The sequence below is a fragment of the Giraffa tippelskirchi genome, chromosome 11, assembly GCF_054371585.1.
Source record: "Giraffa tippelskirchi isolate mGirTip1 chromosome 11, T2T-mGirTip1v1.2.pri, whole genome shotgun sequence".
NCBI lineage: Eukaryota > Metazoa > Chordata > Mammalia > Artiodactyla > Giraffidae > Giraffa > Giraffa tippelskirchi.
In genome coordinates, this window is record NC_137285.1 from 19,844,011 (window position 1) to 19,866,621 (window position 22,611).

The 22,611-nt window shown below is 48.5% G+C and overlaps 1 protein-coding gene and 1 long non-coding RNA gene across 12 annotated transcripts in view; one reads left to right on the forward strand and one right to left on the reverse strand.

Moving 5' to 3' along the window:
- PITPNM2 (phosphatidylinositol transfer protein membrane associated 2) overlaps window positions 1-22,611 on the reverse strand; it is a 157,182-nt gene that overhangs the window by 115,414 nt on the left and 19,157 nt on the right. For 10 of the 11 annotated variants that reach the window (XM_081540212.1, XM_081540207.1, XM_081540208.1 and 7 more), the window contains one exon: window positions 3,111-3,199. The gene's annotated coding sequence lies outside the window, so the exon portion shown is untranslated. Of the gene's footprint in view, window positions 1-3,110; window positions 3,200-12,803; window positions 13,432-22,611 lie in introns of those variants that run through there. The other variant, XM_081540215.1, reaches the window with a different exon arrangement.
- On the forward strand, window positions 154-4,635 carry LOC145525972 (uncharacterized). The gene is made up of 3 exons (XR_014068555.1): window positions 154-338; window positions 514-656; window positions 2,129-4,635. It is a non-coding gene; the product is annotated as an uncharacterized LOC145525972 (long non-coding RNA).

The following is a 22,611-nucleotide window of genomic DNA, read 5'->3' on the forward strand; positions in this document are numbered from 1 at the left end:
GGCTGTGGTCTGAGGTACCTGCCCTTGTCATCAGCTCTCTTCCTCCTCAGGAGACAGAAGTGACCTTGCTGAGGCCTTGGCGGGCAGCAGCGACAATGGCAGGAAGTGCCCCTCCCCGCCAGCTGGGGAGTCAGGAAGGAAGTGACCGACTCCGAGCCTGGGCCCTGGGACCCCGGCTGAGCCCCCACCCCAAGAACACGCTAGAAGCTCTGCTCACCTGCTCAGGAGGGCAAACGTCCTCTGCTTTGGGGAGAGGTGGGGCTGAGAGCAGATACTCTCGCCACTGGGACCCTCCTCTTAGAGGCAGACCTCCTGCAGATGGACGGCTTCTGTGTCAGGTCAGTGGACGCAGAACGCGAACGCGGCCAGGCTGAGCTGAGAAGACAACTCCAGCTGCCCCCTGCCCGCCCTCCACCCCACCCCCACCTCCTGGAAGGAAGAGCTCTGGGTTCCTCTGGAGCAAGGAGCTTCTCTAAAAATACACCCTGCTCCTTAAGCCTTTTCCTCCTCCAGCCCCCTGCAGAGGAGATGAGGAGTTGATCTCCCTCTCGGAAGGGCCATCTCGCTCCACACCACCCCCTGCCTCTTGCCATTCAGGGCCCAGTGGTCTCCATGTCTGACCAGGCCACAAACTCCCAAGGCGAGCTCAAAGGCAGGTAAGGCGTGACCGTGATCATCTCCACCATCGGGGGTGGGGGGGCCGGTCTGGGGTAGAGGCCAGAAAAGGGAACCTCAGGATGTTGGAACAGCATATGCAAAGCGCAGAGGTGAGGGCAGAGTGGGCACTGGGCCAACACCAGGGCAGAAACCCCACAGGGGTGGGGACTGCACAGCTGCGTCTTGGGCACCTGGGATGGTACCCAGTTGCCACTGGGTACTTAGTAAATGTTCACTGGGTAAACAAGAGAAATTGAAGATTTCTTTTAAGATTGTTTTTGACATGAACCATTTTTAAAGTTTTTATTGAATTTGTTACAATATTGCTTCTGTTTTTCTTAAATTTTTTTTGGCTTCTTTTTGGCTGTGAGGCATGTGGTATTTTAGCTCCTGAACCAGGGATCGAACCCGCGTCCCCTGCACTGAAGGCAGAGTCCTAACCCCTGGACCACTAGGGGAGTCCTAACCCCTGGACCACCAGGGGAGTCCCCCAAGGAGTTCTAAGTGAGGACCTGCACATGAGTGGGGCTGTAAGCCCACCATCTGTAACACCACGGAACTGGGGTGCGAGGCCATCAGGAAGGACAAGAACCCCCTTCCTATAGAAGAAGAAACAGGAAGAGGAAGCGAAGGCTCTGTGGGAGCAGGGCCCCTCCAACCGACATGAGCTGATGTCAGAGCCCAGGCTGGGCTGTGTGGGCCGAGGAGGGCTCACCAGGCCCCCACCCCCGGCCAGCAGGAGAGCGAGTGGCCACGGACAGGCAGAGAGGGCCCTGTGTCCCCATGTCAACTCCCTCCCCAAACACCCATTTGAGACACCTTGGAGAAAATTCACGCAAAACAACAGAACAAAAAATACAACACAGCACTCTCCCTTCTTAGCACTTGGAGGCCTTTTCACGGCAACAAAAAAGGGTGAGCAATTAGAGGAGACAGCCTATGATGCCAACATGGAAACACGGCAGTGAGTGGGCCCATGGCTGCGGGCTTGTCTGCCGGGCCCCGTGTGCCCAGGGAGCAGAGGAAGCCCAGGAGAGGTGAGGTGGGGGAGGGGTGAGGAGGGGGGGTGGGGGGACTTACAAGAGCCAGGCCCCCAGCCCATGGGGAAGCCTAGCTGTGATTGGGAAACCATGTCATGTGCATGGGGTCTAGACTTGGGGTCCAATTCCAAGCTCACCACTGACTAGCTGTGTAACCTTGAGCCAGATACTTGCCCTCTCTGAGCTTCAGCTGCCTCATGTAAAATGGGGATTGTCAGTATTCTTGTCTGAAAATATCCCATGGACGGAGGAGCCTGGCAGGCAGGCTACAGTCCAAAGGGTCGGACACGACTGAGCGACTAAGCGTGCAAGCAGGCAAGGGCTTCTGCACAGGTTACTGTGTGCTTAGCAGAGACAGTGCATTTACAACCCATAGCCCAGCCGACACAGCAGAAACCAGAGACCTTAGTGCTCCCTTCTTCTCCCTCCAGGTTGGTTTCCGCAAATGGAATGTCCCCCCTCTGAGCCCCAAAGCTCAAACCAGCCGATTGGCACACAGGGAGAAGGGTTCACCGACGTTCAGGAAAGGAAAAGGCAACATCACTTCAGCTGCTCTGCCCACCAGAGGCCCTGGGTGTGACAAAAAGGGGACAGAGGTAGGCTGGGGCCTGAGACTCAGGACAGCAATGGGATGAGATGGACAGGAAGCCAGCATGGGGGCTCCTGCGAGAACTCAGGGCAGAAGGAGAGAAAGAGCCAGGCCCAGGGGGATGCAGCTACTGGTCCTGACTCCATAGAGGACCCCAGCCCATCACAGCCTCTGGCCTCAGTTTCCTCCAGGGAGGTGGTCACCTGAAAACACTCACATTGTTGTTTCCGTGTCGCCAACCACAACTTGTGAGACACGGCGAGCCAGCACCCAGACTGTGAGCTCAGACGCTTCAGTCAAATACGACTCCTTACAACCCCATCGACTGTAGCCTGCCAGGCTCCTCTCTCCATGGGATTTTCCAGGCAAGAATACCAGAGCGGGTTGCCAGGTCCTCCTCCAGGGGATCTTCCTGACCCAGGGATCGAACCCGTGTCTCTTATGTATCCTGCATTGGTAGGTGGGTTCTTTACCACTAGCACCACCTGGGAAGCTCACCCTGGAAGCCCCAAAACTCTGGTCCTGTCTCTTTGACTGGGGTGGGGAGGACCAGGCTGAGCCAGGGAGCCAAGAGCAGAGAAGCACCCCCAGGGTGCCCTGTAAAAGGAGAGTAACACAGGCCGCCTGGGGAAACCAAAGCTACCAGAGACAGAACATCAGTCCTTCCTGCCAGGTGAAGATGAGTCAATATCTGCAAGACGCAGGATCGATGAATACAATCTACCCCATGTAAATCAGACAAAGTCAGATATTTACAGAAGAGGAAATAGCAGCTGAGCCCCTGCACCCCCAAACTCCACAGTTGGGAGGGGGGCAGTCCTTACCTGCAGGTCTGCGTGGGAAGGCAGCGCCGACGTCCTACTCTCGAGGCCCACAGAAGGGTGTCGGGGAACAGGACGGCCCGGCCAGCATCCTGCAGGGAGAAGCCCAGAGGGCGAGGGAGTGAGACACCTGGTCGCTCTGATCGCACAGAGCCCACTGGGAAATCCACACAGCCAGGCCTCATCTTGAGCAACACCAGAGAAATCCAGACATAACAGAGGACAGGAGCAGGATGCCTGGCTAAAGGAGTCTTCATTTGACAAAAAGGACTCATTCCAGGACGCGTTTCTGGAAGCTGATCCACTCGACACTGCCCAGGGCTCCCTCTGCTTAGGAAGACGGCTCGAGGAACTCAAACCCACACCTCTAGCCCATGTGGGAAGCTTTCTTATTTCAGAAGCCCAGCGTAGAGCTCTCAGACTCAAACCTAAGGCTTTTCACCCCTCAATCTTTGAGGCTGTGGGACCTCAAGACCTCAGGCTGCAGAGGGGAGGCAGGTGGGAGATGAGGATGCGGAGGGGTGGCACATAACAGCCCGGAGCTCTCGGTCAGCAGTCAGCCAGCATCTTGATGCCTGGGGCAGGGTCACGGTCAGCCTCTCGGGGAGATGCAGATGACTCTCACCTTCTAATCAAGCCCTTAAACTTGGGCAGTATGTGACTGGAGGCCCACCTCCACCACAGGCCAGAGACCAGCACTCACAACAAAATGAGAAGAGGTGGAGAAACAGATTTCCAGGGAGTCCCAGGGTGCAGTCAGCCTACAAGAGCATAGAACACGCACAGGCACTATGAAAGCTGCCACCCAATCCAGGGCTCCCCCCAGGACACAAGATGCTCCCCTGAACCACATGTGCAGCTCAATACGAAATGGACTAGGACCCCTATGGTCCTTGCCTGCCACAACCCCCACAACCATGTCCACAGCTTGCCTTTTGTCTGTGGAAAAACTTTAGCCAAAGAATAAGTTTAATCGGAGAAGCGAGAAGGTGCAAAAACAAAGGAAAACAGTCAAAGGAGACCAAATAATAATAGTTTAGTCATTAAACATAGTCAAGGACCTCCAGTTCCTCCTCAAGGGCTATAGTCAAGGACCTCCAGTTCCTCCTCAAGGGCTATAGGTAACATTCCCAGCCATGTCCTGGGAGCTGTTTTGCAGATAGAGACCCCCCACCAGGTGGAAGAAGTTAACTACATGATGACCAGACACAAGCCATGACACAAGCTGCCATGATTCCGAGAACTGGCCTCAAAGAAATGGAAACAATCCTGGAACTGAAGATTAACTGTACTTAAAACAACCAAGATGACGCTGGTCAGACCGCTGAAGACCAATTTCAAGATGAGCATCAGAGCTGACTCTGCTGTTTCTGCATGGAGCCCCCTCTCTCCGTCTACAAAAGCTCTTGCCCCCTGATTGTTGGTGCAGCATGGTGGGCGAGGAGGAGTCAGCCTTTGGACAGGTGTACCGCCTCCCCCATCCCTGTTTGCTGGCATCCAAAATAAAACAAACTCTCCTTTCCACCAACCTGGCCTCTCTACTGGTTTTTGAGCTGCGAGCGGCCAGACCCCACTTTTGGTTACAAAGACATGTTCTTGTTTGTCTGACATCAGTGCTTCCCGTGCATGGTGCCCAGGAGGCAGGCAGCAGCCCAGGAGGCCTCCCAGTGACCATGCCGGGAAGGTAGAAGCCTTGACTGTCCCAGGAACACAATTCCAGAGCAACCCTACTCCTGGGGCTGAGGCCAGGCACCGGGGCAACCAGGGACACTCGAGGTAAAAATCAAAGAAGAGTGGGGGTTTCATGGTGCCTTGGAAAAATGAAAGTGATGCACTGCAGAGTGAGGGCACAGACGGTGAGAGTTCAGAGGAGGAAGAGAAGCGAACTAGGGAGGTGGAAAGATAACCAGCGACGGCACAGTGGTGGGAGGTGTGGCTGCAGGCGACAGAGATTGGCTTTTCGCACGCAGCCCACCCCACTGCAGTCCCACGCTCCCTGCTCCCTCCGGGGGAAGCCTCCGCAAATGCTGTGAATTCCTCTTTGGGATGGGCCTGCAGGGGTTGAGGCTCCTTCTCTGCCCTACACTTACATGCGCAACCCTCGAAGAAAGACACATCCCAGGTGGCCCAGGTGCCAGTTCCCTAACTGGACACACTAACTCCACCAGCTCCCCGGCTCCATCCCATCGGAACCCTTGGCTTGCCCTGGCGTAAACGCCCTGCCTCTGTGGGACTTCTCCTCTGTTCTGCTTCTTAGCTTTCATCACAACACCTCCAACCCCTCTGGGAGATCTGTGCCCATCTCCCCACTTTAGGGGTCAGGAAACCTGCCAAGAGGTTTAGTCAAAGGCAAGCCGGCTTCAGCGCGACTGCCCTCTGCTGTGTGCACCTCTCCCAGGATGTCACCTCTTCTGGGTGAGAAGGTCAGCTGTGACTCACACACCCCCTTCTCCCTACCACCTGCTGCAGAAGATCCGAGGGGGGCTGCGAGAAAGGATGCTCACTCTTCATACAGGGGTGCATGGTGGTGAAATGATTTTTCTGACAAAAGGAAGCATTTAAAATCCAAAAATTGAATGCAGGGTCAACTTAAAGAGGCAGGCAGCTCCTGGGGGGACAGAGCTCTAGGAGCAGGGGGGCAAAACCACACTGAAATAAAGTAGGAAGATGCTGCAGGAGGACTCGGGTTTCTTCCCATGACCACTCACACAAAAGACAAAAACCCAATCAGCCTGCTCCCTTAAGGGGGATGAAACATCAGAAGAGAACACAATTCCAGCCTGAGACTTGCTGCACGCGTGTTCCGTGCACGCCTGTAGCTGCGGTCTAGGGGGACATGGGGGGAAGTTCTGGATGTGTGGTGTGTTGCTGTTTACCAGGAACAAAGGCATTTTATTCCTTTGAGCTCCCCCTGCCCAGTGTTATTGAAGTATATTTGACAAATAAAATCGTGATATACTTCAAGTGTGTAGCCATAAAAAGAATGAAATAAAGCCATTTGCAGCAACATGGGTGGACCTAGAGACAATCATACTAAGTGAAGTAAATCAGACAGAGAAAGACAAATATCATATGACATTGCTTACATGTGGAATCTAAAAAGATGATACAAATGAACTTATGAAATAGACCCACAAATATAAGCTTAGGATTACCAAACGGGAAAGGTAGGGTGGCACAAATTAGGAGTTTGGGATTAGCATATACACACTGAAAGTGAAAGTTGCTCAGTCGTGTCCTACTCTTTGCAATCCCATGGACTGTAGCCTGCTGGAGTCCCCTGTCCATGGAATTCTCCAAGCCAGAATACTGGAGTGGGTAGCCGTTCCTTTCTCCAGGGGGTCTTCCCAACCCAGGAATCAAACCGGGGTCTCCTGCATTGCAGGCAAATTCTTTACCAGCTGAGCTACCAGGGAAGCCCAGTATATACAGACTACTATATATTAAAAGGGATAAACAACAAGGACCTACTATGAAGCATAGGGAACTAAAGTCAATATCTTATAAAAATCTATAATGGAAAAGAATCTGAAAAAGAATATATATGTATATGTATAACTGACTCATCTTGCTATACACCCGAAACCAAGACAACATTGTAAATCAACCATACTTCAATTAAAAAAAATAAGTGTACAGTATGATGATCTGATAGACATATGCACCGTGAAAGGATTCTCACCATTGAGCTTATTATTCTATCACCATGTTGGTTTTATTGTTGTTGTTGTTTTGTGGTGAGAACACTGAAGTTCTACTCTTTTAGCAAATCTCCCTTATACAATACAATACTACAGTGTTATCAATTGTAGTCATCATGTTATACATTAGCTCTTCTTCTTTCAGTTTTAAATCTAAATCTTCAATATGCCTCTTCAATGACTTGGAAAATTGCAAGAGGGTGAAAAAAAGAAAGAGAAAAAAAAACCCATCCTTTGAGAACAGAAGTCAGAATTGCTTTCCTGAGAAATTTTCAGATTCCTAAATGTTTTAGTCGGTGGACATGAATTAGTAAGTGAATCTGTTTCTCTACACAACTGCTATTAATAGAATATCAGTCTCTCTTCATCCCCACTAAATAAATGTCAAACAAACACTTTAAGAATACTGGTTTGATGGGGTGCCAAATGACTAGCTTGCCCAGACGTCCACATGTCTAAAGCTGGCCCTGGTTGAAAGTGTAAGTTCCAAATGAGTGGGCAGCACGGCTGGAGTTAAACACCGTTGTTCCCATCCCCCGTTGACATGGAGACCGGGGGAGGCAGGTGGCTGAAGAACGGGCAGAGAGGGATGGATGCAAACGGCAGTGGTACCCAAGCAAGTTGTCCAGGTTGCTGATAACAGGCAGGGGCCGTCCAGCTTTTGATTCCATCTGAAGGCATGACTCCTGATTTTCTGATTTATTAAGATGTAATTCACATGCCACAAAATTCACCCATTTTAACATTCATGTGGGATCTTATTTCCCCAAACAGGGATTGAACCTGCATTGCCTGCATTGGAAGGCAGATTCTTAACCACTGGACCATCAGGGAAGTCCCATCACCCTTCTAAGGGGTACAATTTAGCAGCATGTAGTACATTCACAAAGTTGTGTGACTATCACCTCTCTCTAGTTCTGGAACATCTTCATCACACCCCCCAACACCCCCCCACACACACACACACAAGGAAATCCCACGTCTATTAGCAGTCACTGGGCAAATCCCTTCCCTCCAGCCCCTGGCCAGTGCCACCTGCTTTCTGTCTCTACAGATTTGTCTACTCTAGACATTTCACATAAATTGGATCATACAGTAAGTACGTGGCCTTTTGTGGTGGACTGCTTGCACTTCGAATCATGTTTTCAAGGTTCACCACATCGTGGCGTGTGTCAGTACTTCATTCTTTTTTTGTGGCTGAACAACATGGCATTGTGTGGATTGACTCTGTTTTGTTTATCCACTCATTTGTGAATGGACACTTGGGTTGTTTCCGCTCTGGGGCTATTATGAATTATGCTGCCGAGAACATTCACGTACAAGTTTCTGTGCAGACATATGTTTTTGATTCTTTTAGGTACATAGCTAGGAGTTCCTGATTTTTAATAAAATAATTTAAAATGAGTAATACATTCTGAAAAGATTTCTAAAAAAGGCATGAGAGTGAGTTTCTCTCTTGTCCCTGTCCCCTGGCACCTGGTTCTTCTCCCCAGGGTCAAGTTAACTCTCCCTGAGAGGCCCAGACACAATGCACAGCCTGCTGCACTTTACAGTCATCTGGCAGGAGGAGACCTGACAACTAGATGAGGCTGGAATCAGCTTAGTGATGCCGGTCTGAGTCCGATCTCCGCCGTCTGTTGGCAGCCCACGCCTGGGAATCGGCTTAGCGCCCTGGGTGGACAGGTTTTGACCTCTGGCTCTGCCATCTCTAGGCCATGTGGCCTCAAGCCAGCTGCTTAACTCCTCTGGACTTGGTGTCCTTATCTGTAGAAGAGCGCTGACACTAGGACTTCGCTACTGGTCCAGTGGTTGAGGCTCCACGCTCCTAATACAGGGGGCCCGGGTTCGAGCCCTGGGAAAGGAACTAGATCTCACATGCTGCAATTAAAGAAAAAAAAAGATCCCACACGCCGCCACTAAGACCCAGAGCAGCCAAATAAATAAATAAGAAATAAAATAAGTTTTTTTTTTTTAAATAAAGAGTGCTAACACTACTACCTAGTTCACGGGACTGCCAAGAAGGGCCCATGAGCTCAGGAAGGCAAGTGCTCAGCACAGAGCCTGGCACACAGTAGGCACCCAGTGTTTGCTGCCACTGTAATTACTACCACAACTACTTACTACACTGTGACCGACCCCATTCTTGGTCTCCCCATCTGGAAAACAGCAGTAGACATCTATGCACGGTTATGTGGACTGCACAAGACCCCAGGGTGGGCCATGGTTGCTGAGCAGTGGGAGCTCTGGGAGAGTCAGGATGGCCACACTGCATCCCCACATCCCCAGGTCCTGCTCCGGAACCATCCCAAGGAGAGGCCAGGTGTCCCCACTCAGCACCCTCAGCCCTGAATTTTCCACCCCGCCGCCCACAAGTACACAGAAAGACCCTGCTTCCTGGACCCCCAGCCCTGGGGGGCAAGGAGGGGGCAATGTCTGGGCTTCTTATATCTTGTCCCTTTCCAGTCACCACCCACCATCCCTTTCTGGATCCTTCCCTCTGCTTTCTCAGCACACTCAACTCTGAACCTGAACTTCTCTCTCTGAAGCCCAGGCATGGAGGCAGCAGGGAAATCCTCAGAGACCTTCAAAGTGAAGGGGCCTCAAGTGAGGAAGGACGCATTAGCGGGGCCATTAGGAAGCTGTTAGGGGCAATCTGCTCCCAGCTGGCAGGAGGCGAAACCAAGCCTGCAGAACAAACCCGGGTCTGGGAGAGCAGAGCGGGAAGAGGAGCTGAACAGGGCTGCCTCGGGCATGCAAAAGTTCACGGGGGAAAACACCCAACACACACACACACACACACACACACACACACACGCTTAACAGAAAGGAGAAATTCTTAGCCTGCAGCAGTTGGTAGCATTATGTAAAATCCTAAGCCCACAAAAATATCATTTGGATGATAAAAAGTTAAATTTAGCTAAGTACAGAGTGACTAATACTACGAGGGAGGGGCAGCGCCCCCAGTTGCCTGGAGCTGATACAGCTGGCTTTTAGAAACTTTTGACAAGTAACCAGGGTCTGGTGCGGCCCAGAATAACAGATTATGTAATAAGAGGCGCAGCCATTAGCAGTACAGAGCAGACGGCAGGCGCTGCAGCCGCCTGGAGGCAGGGGACCACTGGGGTCTGACTGCAGCTTCATAGCACCCAGCCTCTGGGAGACTGGGAGATCCAGGGGCATCAGAGAGCGGGGATGCTTTAGCAAGAGTGGATCCACCTGCCTCTTCTGCAAAGAGCTTTTCCCAGAGTGGCTGTGCTGGATGGTTACCTTGGTGGCCCCTCGTGGGCCAGGGCCCTGGGAAGTCCCTATTCTTTGAATCCAGTCTGGCCCCATGTCCTGTTTTGACCAATAGAACAGGGAGAACTGGGAAGACAGGGAGTTACACTGGAACAGAACCTTAAGGAAGGGCTGGTTGAGACTCACTGAAGGCAGAGACTCCAGCATATGTTAGCACAGTGTTCACAGCAGCACTAGTAACAACAGCAGAAGGCAGGCCACCCTGTCAACAGGTGGATGGATGAGCAAAATGTGATCTATACAAAGGAATAGTATACAGCCCTCAAAAGGAAGGACATCCCGTCACATACAACAACATGGATGAGCCTCGAGGACATTATGCTGAGTGAGATCAACCAGACAAATAGGACAAAAACTCTGATTCCATTTATATAAGGCACCCATAAGAGTCAAGTCCAGAGAGATGGAAAGTAGAAGGGTGGCTGCCAGGTGCTGGGGGAAGGAGGACAGGGAGTTAAGTGTTTAGTGGGGATAAATTTTCAGTTTTGCAAGGTGAAAAGGATTCTGTGGATGGTGAAGATGGTTGCAACGATGTGAATGCACATAATGCCACAGATCTGTACACTTAAAAATGGTTAAAGCGTGCACCTGAAACTTACACAATGTTGTTGTTTTTTAATTAATTTATATTGGAGCGTAATTGCTTTACAATGTTGTATTAGTTTCTACTGTACAGCAAGGTGAATCAGCTATATGTATACAAATATTCCCTCTTTTTTGGTCTTAATTCCCATTTAGGTCACCAGAGAGCACTGAATAGAGTTCCCTGTTCTATACAGTCTCATCAGTTATCTATTTTATACATAGCGTCTATAAGTGTATATGTGTATCAATCCCAACTATGCTTCAATTAAAGCAATGGTTAAAGTGATACGTTTTACACTATATGTATTTCACTACAATAAAAAAAAAAATTAGATTTTTTTTAAAAAAAGAACAGGATGGAGAAGGAGGAGGCATGGATGTGTCTGTTTGTCCCCTGGGGGTGTGGGCAGCCATCACGTAAGAAGTCCAACTAGCTGGAGGTCACTGAGCCAATCCAGCCATGGGGAGGGGTCACACATAGAGGAACCAGGGCTTCAACTGATACAGCCAAAAGCCTATAGCCACCCACCAGCCATGGGAGCTGGATCATGGTGGAAATGCATCTTCCACCTCGAGTCAAGCCATCCCAGCTGACATCAGCGGAGCAGAGATGAGCTGTCCCCAGCAAGGCCTGCCCGAATTGCCATGCCATCAACAAATAAACGGTGCTTTCAGCCACTAAGTTGGGGGAGTCCTCTGTTGCAGCAGCAGAACACTGACACAGCAGTCAAGCCCTCTAATGGGTTTGGGGGAAATTTCTGTTATGAAGCTCTTTCACGCTCTCACATATGAGTCACTAAGAGAAGTCAGTGCTTGAATGAGTCTGAGGAAAAGAGTGATTTTCCACTCCCCAAATCCCAGTGGAATAAACGCTGAAATCAAGTCCTGTGCTAAGATTCAAACAGTTGCTGGGAAGGCTGGGGGATTTCTCCAATGATCCAACGGACTAATCAGGCCATCCATTAGCTGATCAACTCAACATTCTTTTCAAAAGTCTTTTTTTTTAAGCCATAAAAAGAATGACTTTGAATGGTCCTGCTCGGAGCAGGGGCTTGTACAGTGTGGACAGAGATATAGTGGAAATCCCTGTGGGGGTTGGGGGGTGGGTAGTGATCCCAGGTGGTGGGGGCTGAGAACAGAGTTCTAGCTGGCTGACTCTGGGCAAGTCAGTTCCCCTCTCTGGGCCTCAGTTTCCCCAGCTGTACAGTGAGAAGACTGATGTCTAAAAGGCCTTTCCAGGTATGGAGCAAAAGGACTTCTCCTACACTGTTGGTGGGAATGCAGATTGGTACAACCACTATGGAGAACAGTATGGAGGTTCCTTAAGAAACTAAAAATAGAGTTACCATATGATTCAGCAATCCCACTCCTGGGCATAGATCCAGAGGAAGCCATAATTTTAAAAGGTACCTGCATCCCAGTATTCATTGCAGTGCTACTTACCATAGCCAAGACGTGGAAGCAACCTGAATGTCCATCGACAGAGGGATGGATAAAGAAGATGTTGCTTATTTTATACAATGGAATATTACTCAGCCATAAAAAGAATGAAATAATGCCATTTGCAACTACACGGATGGACCTAGAGATTATCATACTAAGTGAAGTAAGTCAGACAGAGAAAGACAAATATCACATGATATCACTCATATGTGGAATCTAATTCTTAAGAAAATGACATAAATGAACTTATTTACAAAACAGAAGTGGACTCACAGACTTCAAAAACAAACTTATGGTTACCAAAGGGGAAACATGATGGGGAGAGATAAATTAGGAGCTTGAGATTAACATACACACAGTACTAAATATTAGATAACCAACAAGGACCTAGTGCATAGCACAGGGAACTCTACTCAACATTCTGCAATCACCTATGTGGGAAAAGAATGTGAAAAAGAATGAATACACGTATATATATACAACTGAATCACTTTGCTGTACACCTGAAACTAACAGAACATTGTAAATCAACTATATTCCAATAATTTTTTTAATTAATAATAATAAAATACCTCTCCATTTGGCTCCAACATTCTGCAACACTGCAGTTTTGGCAGAAGGGAAAGCAACACTGAAATAGAATCCAAAACACTGAACAAAGTCCAATTACCTGTGTCTAGTTTACAAGTAGACACACACATTGGAGTCTTCACTTCTGTCCTCTGGGAGCCGCAGCACTCTTATCTCCACGTCCTTTGTGAATTTGTTTGTTCCTTCTACAACATTCCCTGTGGAAGTTTGGCTTGACCCAACTTCCTCTTCTGAATTACACTTTAGCTCCCTGGATTCTTAGTGGGGCTGTGTGATTAGTTCTGTGAATAGAGGGATGTACACCACTCTCCCACCCCCAGGCCTGGCCCCTAAGACACCTCACATGATCCTCTATGCTGAGACTCCTAATTGAGGATAATCTACATGCAAATGAGTTGGGGAAAAAAAAAAACTAAAACTTAGCTGTGGATTTCCTAGTAGGCAAAGCAAAGAGGTCAACACGCTGACCACAGAGCTCTGCTAACCGAAAAACATACTGCTCATGATAATCTCTGTCTTGGCCAAGAGCTCTGAGAGGAAGGCTCTCCAGGGTCTCTGGGTGACGGAATCGGTGTCTAGGCAGGAGGGAGCAAGAGGAGACCAGGCTTGTCCTGAAATCTGTCCCCTCCACGGCAGAGGGCCAGCTTTGGTGGTCCTCCTGTGGCCTGACTGGTGCGTTACTGCATGGAGCGTAATTCTTCCTCCTCGTTAACGTCAATATGGTAGCAGCATGATAAATATGGAAAATATTTACATACCCGTACCACGGATGGGTTGTTTAGACCATCTGGCTACAGGATGCGGTAAGTATTATCAAACACGTGGCCTGTCTACAAAGACTGCCTCAGCCCTGGGGGAGGCCGGGCTCCGGGGTTCAGGTGGCTTCCCTGGGCCATATCCCCACCATACACTGGACCACGGGGAATCCGAGAGACCAACTCACATCTCGGCAGGCCTGGACCCACGATCAGCCTCAGGCCCCTGCCAGTTGGGAGCAGAGAGAGCCCTCAAATCCCCTCTTCTGCTCCCTCTGGGTAAGCGCATTTGATAACCTCCTGACACTTCTTTATCATGGAACTCTTCGGGACTCAAGTGCTTCAAACAGGACTCACTTTGCAAGGACTTCCCGGGTGGTCTGGTGGTTAAGAATCCGCCTGCCAATGCAGAGGCCACAGGTTTGATCCCTGGTCCTGGAAGAGCCCACATGCCTGGGGGCAACGGAGCCCATACACCACAACTACTGAGCCCACATGCTGCCACTACTGAAGCCCGTTTACCAGAGAGCCCGTGCTTCACAGCAAGAGAAGCCACCACGGTGAGAAGCCCGAGTACCAAAACTGGAGAGTAGTCCCCGCATTCTGCTACTAAAGAAAGCACGCTTGCAGCAGCGAAGATCCAGCACAGCCAAAAGTAAATAAATCAATCTTTCAAAAAAAAAAGAAAAAAAGACTCACTCAGCAAGACCGCCCCAATTCCACAGCCACCCCGGGAATGTCCCCAGGGATCTCACGGGACTGTGGGGAATTCTCAGAGGCAAACAGCACGATTCGCTTGTGTCTGAACCAGCTTCTGCCTGAGCTTTGTCTCACTAGGGAGGCAGGAGACAAGGACGAGGTACCCCCACTCCTGAAGGATGGACAACGGTGAGCTTAAGCTCGCTTCAGGGAAGAGTTTCTTCTGCTGAGTTCTGAGATCAGGCTGAATAACAGGTTTTTCCCTCCTGGGTGGACGTTAATTTTTTTTCCCTTTTCCTTCTTTTAAATTTCGGGTGTGGGGCGGGTTGCTTTATTAATTTTAGTAAAAGCCAAAAAGTTGCCTTCAGAGCTCGTTTTCAAAGTAGCAATTTTCTTAATGGGACGCACGCGTTTGCCACCCACGGGAGGAGCCGTGTCAGCCTGGCAGCCACAGCACCCTGTGAACACAGTGAGTCGTGTCACCTTCCTGACAGCCGTGAGTCAAATGGAAACTCGCCGCAGGTGACTGCGGGGCCAACAGCCTGGCCCAACACTCTAACAAGGGCTTTTCGGGGGCCCGCCTGGAAGGAAGGTCGGCCATGTTTCCGTCCACTATGAACTCATAGCTTTAGAGTCTCTTTTTTTAATTTATTTTTTTGATGTAGACCATTTAAAAAGTCTTTCTTGAACTTGTTATAACATTGCTTCTGTTTTATATTTTGGGTTTTGGGCCACGAGGCATGTGGGATTTTAGCTCCCGGAATAGGGACAGAACCTGCATCCCCTGTATTGGAAGGTGAAGTCTTAACCACTGGACCACCAAAAGTATCTAGTCTCTCTTTTTTTCCTTTTTTTAAGCTTTTTATTTTGTATTGGAGTATAGCCAGTTAACAATGTTGTGACAGTTTCAGGGGAACAATGAAGGGACTGAGGCATACATATACAGGTATCCATTCTCCCCCAAGCTCCCCTCCCATCCAGGCTGCCATATAACATTGAGCAGAATTCCCTGTGCTATAAAGAAGGTCCTTGTTGGTTATTCACTTAAAATATAGCAGTGTGGACTTGTCTGTCCCAAACTTCCTAACTATCCATTCCCTCCCATCCTTTCCCCCAGCAACCATAAGTTTGTTCTCTAAGTCTGTGAGTCTCTTTCTCTTTTGTAAGTTCACTTGTATCATTTCTTTTTAGATTCCACATATAATGGATATTATATGATATTTCTCCTTCTCTGTCTGGCCTACTTCACTCCCTAGAGTCTTCTTATAACGAATACCCTCGAAGATTTAAAATGTACCAACCAGAGTGTTCAGGGACTTGGGTAGCATACAGACTGGGTTCAAGTGCCAGCTGGCCACCTTGCCTCCTGGAACCTGGATTTTGACAGTGAAATGAGGGTTAGTGACGCAGCTCAAAGCCACTTCCTGCCCTGATAGTCATGAACTGGTTCTGGGTGAGGGAACTCATTTAACCAGTCCCTCACCCAGAGACCCTGGTTCCTAGTGACTAGGAAAGTAGGAGACTCTGTGGCCATGGAATCAATCAAGTGTCACAGTCTTTCCAAGGACTGGCACTCTGTCCATGCAAACAGGGTGAGGACCACAAACCCTATACATGGAGAGATGAAAAAAGTCAGAGCCTGAGGCCAGACACGGCCTGAAGCTCAGGGGTTTGCAACTGTCTCCCAGGAGAGCAAGCCCACGTGCACATTCCACACCCTCTAAAAGCACAGAGACCAGCAGGCCAGGCAGCTTGACGATACAGAGTTGGGACAACAGTTCTCACTGGTAACACACCGAACACCCCAGTGAGGCTGGGTGTCCATGCAGAAGGCTCAGCGCATCTCTGGGAGGCACTTCTGATCCCTTGAGACCCAGCAGAGATGTCTGCTCAGAGCCACCAAGGAGTTTCAGATTCCTGTTCCACTCATTGGCTTGCAGAGCTGGGCAAAGGCTCTTTTTGCAAAGTGAGCTGCTGGGGACACAGACATACGGTGACAAAGACCATATCCAAGTCGCTGCTTGCTTCATTCTCATTGGGCTCAACAAACATCCAGGGATGGAACTTCCTTGGTGATCCAGCGGTTAAGACTCTGCCTCCACTGCAGGAGGCACAGGTTCGATCCCTGGGGCCCGAAGTTCCGCATGTTGCAGAATGCGGCCAAAAAAACCCCAAAGCGTTTAACAGCAAGCCAGCAACAGGCTTCTTTTGTTTAAACGCTAAAATATAAGATGGCCAAGGGTGGTCCCAGCACCTCAGGACAGGGCGTGGCTTAGGGGGAGCGGGTTAGCCCCAGGACTCCCAAGTCAGAGTGAGGATCTTTTCCAGACCGAGGAGTCCAATCTGAGCTTCTATGTCTCCAGCCCTCAAGGCCTCCTGCCCTGGCTCCCACACGGTAGCGGACAGGCCAGCACTAGGCACCACCAGGCCCCCTCCAGCTTAAGTGAAATGAGAACTGCATGGTCAATGGAGCAAGCCATACTAAAAGTTCTGTTTATTCTCTTTTTATTCTTAGATTAGATCTTTCCTATTTCTTAGTGTCCTTTAGTTCATGAGAAGATGGCCACAGGGAATTATAGCTTTCCTCTGTGTGTGGTCAATTATTCATAACATAAATTTTAACATTTTTAAGCATTTTTAAGTGTGTAACGGCATTAAGCACATTCACAGTGTTGTGCAACTAGCACCACCACCTGTTTCCAGAACTTTCTCATCCCCCCCAAACAGAAACCCTATAATCAATCATTCAACACTAACTCCCCAGGCCCTCTTTCCCTCAACCCCAGGTAATGTCCGTGAATGGTACCTCTTTAAAAATAATGTTCTTACTTGGCAACATTATCTTGTAATTTAAAAAAAAAAAAAATTTATTTGTTTATTTGTCTGCATCGGATCTTAGCTGTGGCATGCAAGGTCTTTCGTTGCTGCGCATGGACTTTCTAGTTGTGGCACATAAGCTTAGTTGCCTCACGGCATGTGGGATCCTAGTTCTCTGATCAGGGGGTTGACCCCTCATCCCCTGCATTGCAAATAGGAGTCTTAACCCCTGAACCACCAGGGAAGTCCCTTATATTGTAATTTTAAAGCTTCTGGTGCTTCTCAGCTACTTGATGATAGATGAGTTGAGAGAGGAGGGGCCTGGACAGTTTCTGTCCCCCGCCCCCACCAGGAAGGAACCTTACAGGCCACAGTCTGTCTGGAGAAATCACAGGCTCCCCTCCTGCCGTGCTTGAGTGGACATCTAATGGGAGCTGGCTGGCCAGGAACTCTGCTAGACTTGCCCTTTGTGGTAGAAAGGCTCTCACCCAATTTTCTCCAGATTTTCATTTTACTTAAAAGCTCTTCCTTGCTTGGGGTTTTGAGGTTAAAAACCACTGTCTCTTGCTCCCACGCCGTAAGTAGGAGTGTCAATTGGTCCTACCTTTATGGATAGCAATTGAGCAGTAGCTACAGAAAATAAAAGGCAAACACTCCTTGACCTAGTAATTCTACTTCAGGGAAATTTATTCTGCAGATTTGAAAGCCTATTTGCATCAAAACCTACGAAGCAGGAGACTCACTGAGGCAGTTTGCTCTTCCTTAGTTACAATGCAAAACTCCTTGGACAAGGAGTTGGCTTAAACAATGATGCCTCCAGTAGCCAAATAATGAGCCCATTGTTAAAAAAGCCCCAGGCATGGGACTTCCCTGGTGGTCCAGTGGTTAAGACCCTCTGCTTCCACTGCAGGGGGCACAGTTCCATCCTTGGTCGGGGAACTAAGGTCTTGCATGACGCAAGGGTGAGGCCAAAAAATAGAAGGAAAAAAAATGTCCCAGACAGCCTGCATGAACCAACAGAGAAGGACCTCCAGATGTCTGAATTGTTAAGTCAAAACAGCAGGTGCAAAGGGAGGCAGCCATTTGTGGTTTTCTGAAGTAATACACACTCATATATGCAGAGCATCTTTCTGAAAGATACACACACAGGGAGACTACAGACAGGAAGCAAAGAAGACTTACATTTACCTCTCAGCCCTTCGACATTGGGTACCAAATGCTGAATATACTGTATTATTCAAACAACATTTTTCATACCACATATGGTCTTTATTTATTATTTTGTTATTGGACTACTTTATTGTAACCTATGAATTTGTAAGTTCCATTAATCAAGGAATGTATCTAATTTATCTTCTTTCTTCTCCTAGTTTTTTATGTTTAAGACGCACAGCATAATGACTTGAACTAGTTTAACACCTCGCCAATGTCTGGTATAACATCACGTACAACTTTTTGTGTGTTTTAGTAATTTTTTGAAGACATGAAAGAATGACTAAGTAAACAATGAGTGAAGAAAAGTAGTGGAAGGGCCTCCCTGGCGGTCCGAGGGGTAAGACTTTGCCTTCCACTGCAGGGGAGTGGGCTTGGGGAGCTTAGATCCCACATGTCTCGAGGCCAAAAAACCAAAACATAAAACACAAGAAAGATTGTAACAAACTCAATAAAGACTTTAAAAATGGTCCACAACCAAAATCTTAAAAAAACATATTCCAATATAAAATTTAAAAAATGAAAAAAAGAATTTATTTCAAAAAAAAAAGGACTGGAAAACTAAGTCATGTTCTTTAAATACTAGAAAAGCATGAGTCTTGAGTTGCCAGGGAAGGAAGAAATTGAGAGGAGGCAGGAAGTGACCGACTGTGGCATTGAGGTAGTAAAATCAGACTTGGTAATTTCAAAGGAAGATATACGCCACTGACAGGGCAGTAACACTGGTGTTAAAAGTTTAAGTGGGGACTTCTCTGGTGGTCCAGAGGCTAAGAGTCGGAGCTCCCAATGCAGGGCGCCAGGGTTTGACCCCTGATCAAGGAACTAGACCAATCCCACGTGCCGCAAATAAGACTTGGCAAAGTCAAATACATAAATATTTTTTTAAAAAATGTTTAATTGAACAAGAGTTTTTAAATTTTTAATTTTAATAACTATTTTAGATTTTTTTTTTAAAGTCAACATTTAATGTTTCTTTTGGAACAGTAGAATGCAAAAAAAAAAAAAAAAAAGTAGGTAGTCCAAATGATTTTAAAATACATTTTTTTGGAAACCACATTATAACTATCTTTTAATCCTGTGAACCACATATTCCCAAAGAATCGGAAAGCATATCAAAAAACCATCCCTCTCCAGTGAGCTGGTTCCCAGGTTTGAGAGCTCTCCGGGGATCAGTGCATACATACCAAGCTTGGGAGCACTGCCCGTGATCCTCCATGATCCAGTCTGCAGGCCAGCAGCAACCCTGACCATGAAAAGTGGGCTGACCAGCAGAGCAAGGCCCCTAGGCTTCAAGGAATAAGCGTCCACAAAGCCCGAGGCCCTCAGTCCCGGAAAGTTATACTGGCCCCCTTGGCCGCTCATACAAACAACTGTGGCTAAAATAAGGCAAAACATTAACAGTGGCAAAACCACGCTGAGGAAGGGAAAGGAAAAGAAACAGGGAGGAGGGAAGGCTACCTTAAAAGGAATTGAGAGGGCCCGGGGTTCAGTCAGAGGGCCGTCTGGCAGGAGTGCCCCCAGCCAGCTCTTCCAAGGCCCCCCAGGACAGCGGGGTTCGCGACACCCAAACTTCATCTGCATCTTGGTAGCTCCGGCCAGTCCGATGACTCACCCATCCCCGAAAGACTGAGTTATACCGAGGGCTCGCTGTTTATTCAGCGAGAGACAGAAATGCCTTGGAGAAAGAGCAGGATCATCACCAGGTAAACGTGAAGGATGCCTCAGTCCCCAACAAACTGGTTCATTCAGTGTCCTTGAGCTGGTTTATTTGATTCATTTATTTATGGTTGTGCTGGGTCTTCATTGCTGTGCACAGGCTTTCTTTCTCCAGGTGCAGCAAGTGGGGGTTACTCTTCGTTGCAGTGCAGTGACTTCTCTTCTTATGGAGCACGGGTTCTAAAGCATGGGCTTCAGTAGCTGTGGCACACGGGCTTAGTTGCTCCGCAACATGTGGAATCTTCCTGGACCAGGTATTGAACCCGTGTCCCCTACATTGGCAGGAGAATTCTTAACCATTAGGCCACTAGGGAAGACGTCGTCTTTTTTTTTTTTTCACTTGGCCACCATACCTTCTCCTTACTTCTAAATATTGTATCTACTTTGAACCCCTAAACTGTATCTATCTCGAAACATCAATTTTGCAACCTTGTTTCTAAGTGTTCTGTTCCACTTCTGTTCTGCATCTTTCCTAGCCCATAGCACTGGCTTCACTCTGAAGTGATGATTTTTAGTGAGAGAGGTTCTTGCCTGTCTTGCAACTAACATTTAGGGAATTCCGCTTAGAGCAGCGTTTTTAAATGCTTGGCCCCCAGATCTCTTTTGGACACAATCTCCAGTAGCATTCTGCACTTCTTAAACACAACTTGGAAAATGCTGTAGAGTGTTTCACTCTTAAGGATTAAGTTGCTACTGATTAGAGATGCTCTTTGACATGCTGAAATCTATTCCTACCTTTTAATTGTTATGTTTTTAAGAGCAACGGGTGTTGAACTTGATCAAATGCTTTTCGGACATCTACTGAAAGCATCTAAGTTCTTTTTCTTCCTCTTTTTTTTTTTCCTTTTGGTAGATTTCCTCATCTTTAATCATCTGCTTATAACTTTAAGTCTGGTCCACGACCCAGTGTACTGACCCCTGTGCCGGGGGCCAGACTAGGGCAGCAAATAGCTCTTGCATACAGAGGAAAGCGGGGGGACAGAACATGGAGAACACATACACACACACACAGCCGAACAGCACACTAGCATTTGTGAATTCACGTATCACACAAAAGTCAGTGAGAACCCGAGGAACCACACAAGTTAAGTGAATCACCTCCTGTAGGAGGTGACAGGGAATCTAGAGACAGGGTGGAAATGAAGGCATTTGGATTTGAGTCTTGCCCCCCATGGAGCCCAAGAGCATGATTTCCTGGCCTCTAATTTTGTCAGCAATAAAACAGAAATAATCATAGACCATGAGACCTTCATGAGGCATCCAGGTTAGTCTCCTTCATTTGCAAACACTAGAGGCAGAGGATCAAAGAGTGAAGGTGCTCAGTCGTGTCTGACTCTTTGCAATCCCATGGACCAGGCTCCGCCATCCATGGAATTTTCCAGGGAAGAGTACTGGAGTGGGTTGCCCTTTCCTTCTCCAGGGGATCTTCCTGACCTGGGGATCGAACCCAGGTCTCCCACATTGCAGGTAGACGCTTTACCGTCTGAGCTACCAGGGAAGCCCAAAGGGAAGTGACTTGTTCAAGATCATCGAGCCATCCCTACTGTCTATCTTGGTTCCAAGAGGAGGGGGAGAGAAACAAAGACAGCTTGGAGATCTTGGGCAGAAAGGAAGCAGAGAACACCCGGTATGTCATGACTCTTCCCCTGTAATAAACATTATTGTTGTCACCTTGAAAGTGGGCTGAGTCAGGAGGCAGCCCATGTGCTGGACTCAGGACGCAGAGGCCAGCGGTCAGAGGGGCCTGGCAGGAAAGAGGGGAAGATCCTGGAGCTGCTCCTGCGGCAGCCCCAGGTCTCCTGCATCAACACACCTGTGCACATACATGGATGGCTTTTCAGTCACTCATTCACTCCCCTATTCATTCAGCAAGTATGGAGACCATACTGAAGCGTGTCCCCCAAGTTCATGTCCTCCTTGGAACCTCAAAACTTGAACTTATGTGGAAATATGATCTTCGTAGATGTAATTAGGTGAAGTCAAACTGGGTTGGGAGCAGGGGCCTGGATCCAATATGACTGATGTCTTTTTTATTTTTTGGCTGTGCTGGGTCTTCATTGCTATGCGGGCTTTCTCTGGTTGTGGTGAATGTGGGCTACTTTTCGTTGCGATATGCAGGCTTCTCATTGAAGTCGGTTTTCTTGTTGCAGAGCACAGGCTCTAGGGTGTGCAGGCTCAATACCTGTGGCACACTACGTGGCTTAGTTGCCCTGTAGCATGTGGGATCTTCCTGGACCAGGGATCGAACCTGCACCCCCTGCATTGGCAGGTGGATTCTTAACTACTGGACCACCAGGGAAGTCCCTGATTGGTGTTCTTATAAAAAAAAAAAGTAGAAGAGATACAGAAATAGATGCACACAGGGGGAAAACAACCACATGAAGACAGAGGCAGAGATGGCAGGGTAGGGGGGATACATCTATAGACCAAGGAGAGCTGAGGATGGCCAGGCACCACCATGAGCGAGGGATGTGTAAGACTCTCCCTTCAAGCCTCCAGGAGGAAGCAATCCTAAATTTGGATGTGTGGTCTCCTGAAACAAGAAAGAATAACTCCTTTGTTTTAAGCCCCCAGTTTGTGGTGCTTGGTTACACAGCCCAAGGAGCCCCAGAACTTGCCCCATGGAACCTGATGCTGGGAGGGAGAGGGGGTGTTTGGTTGGAATCCCTCAAACCACATTATCCCCAT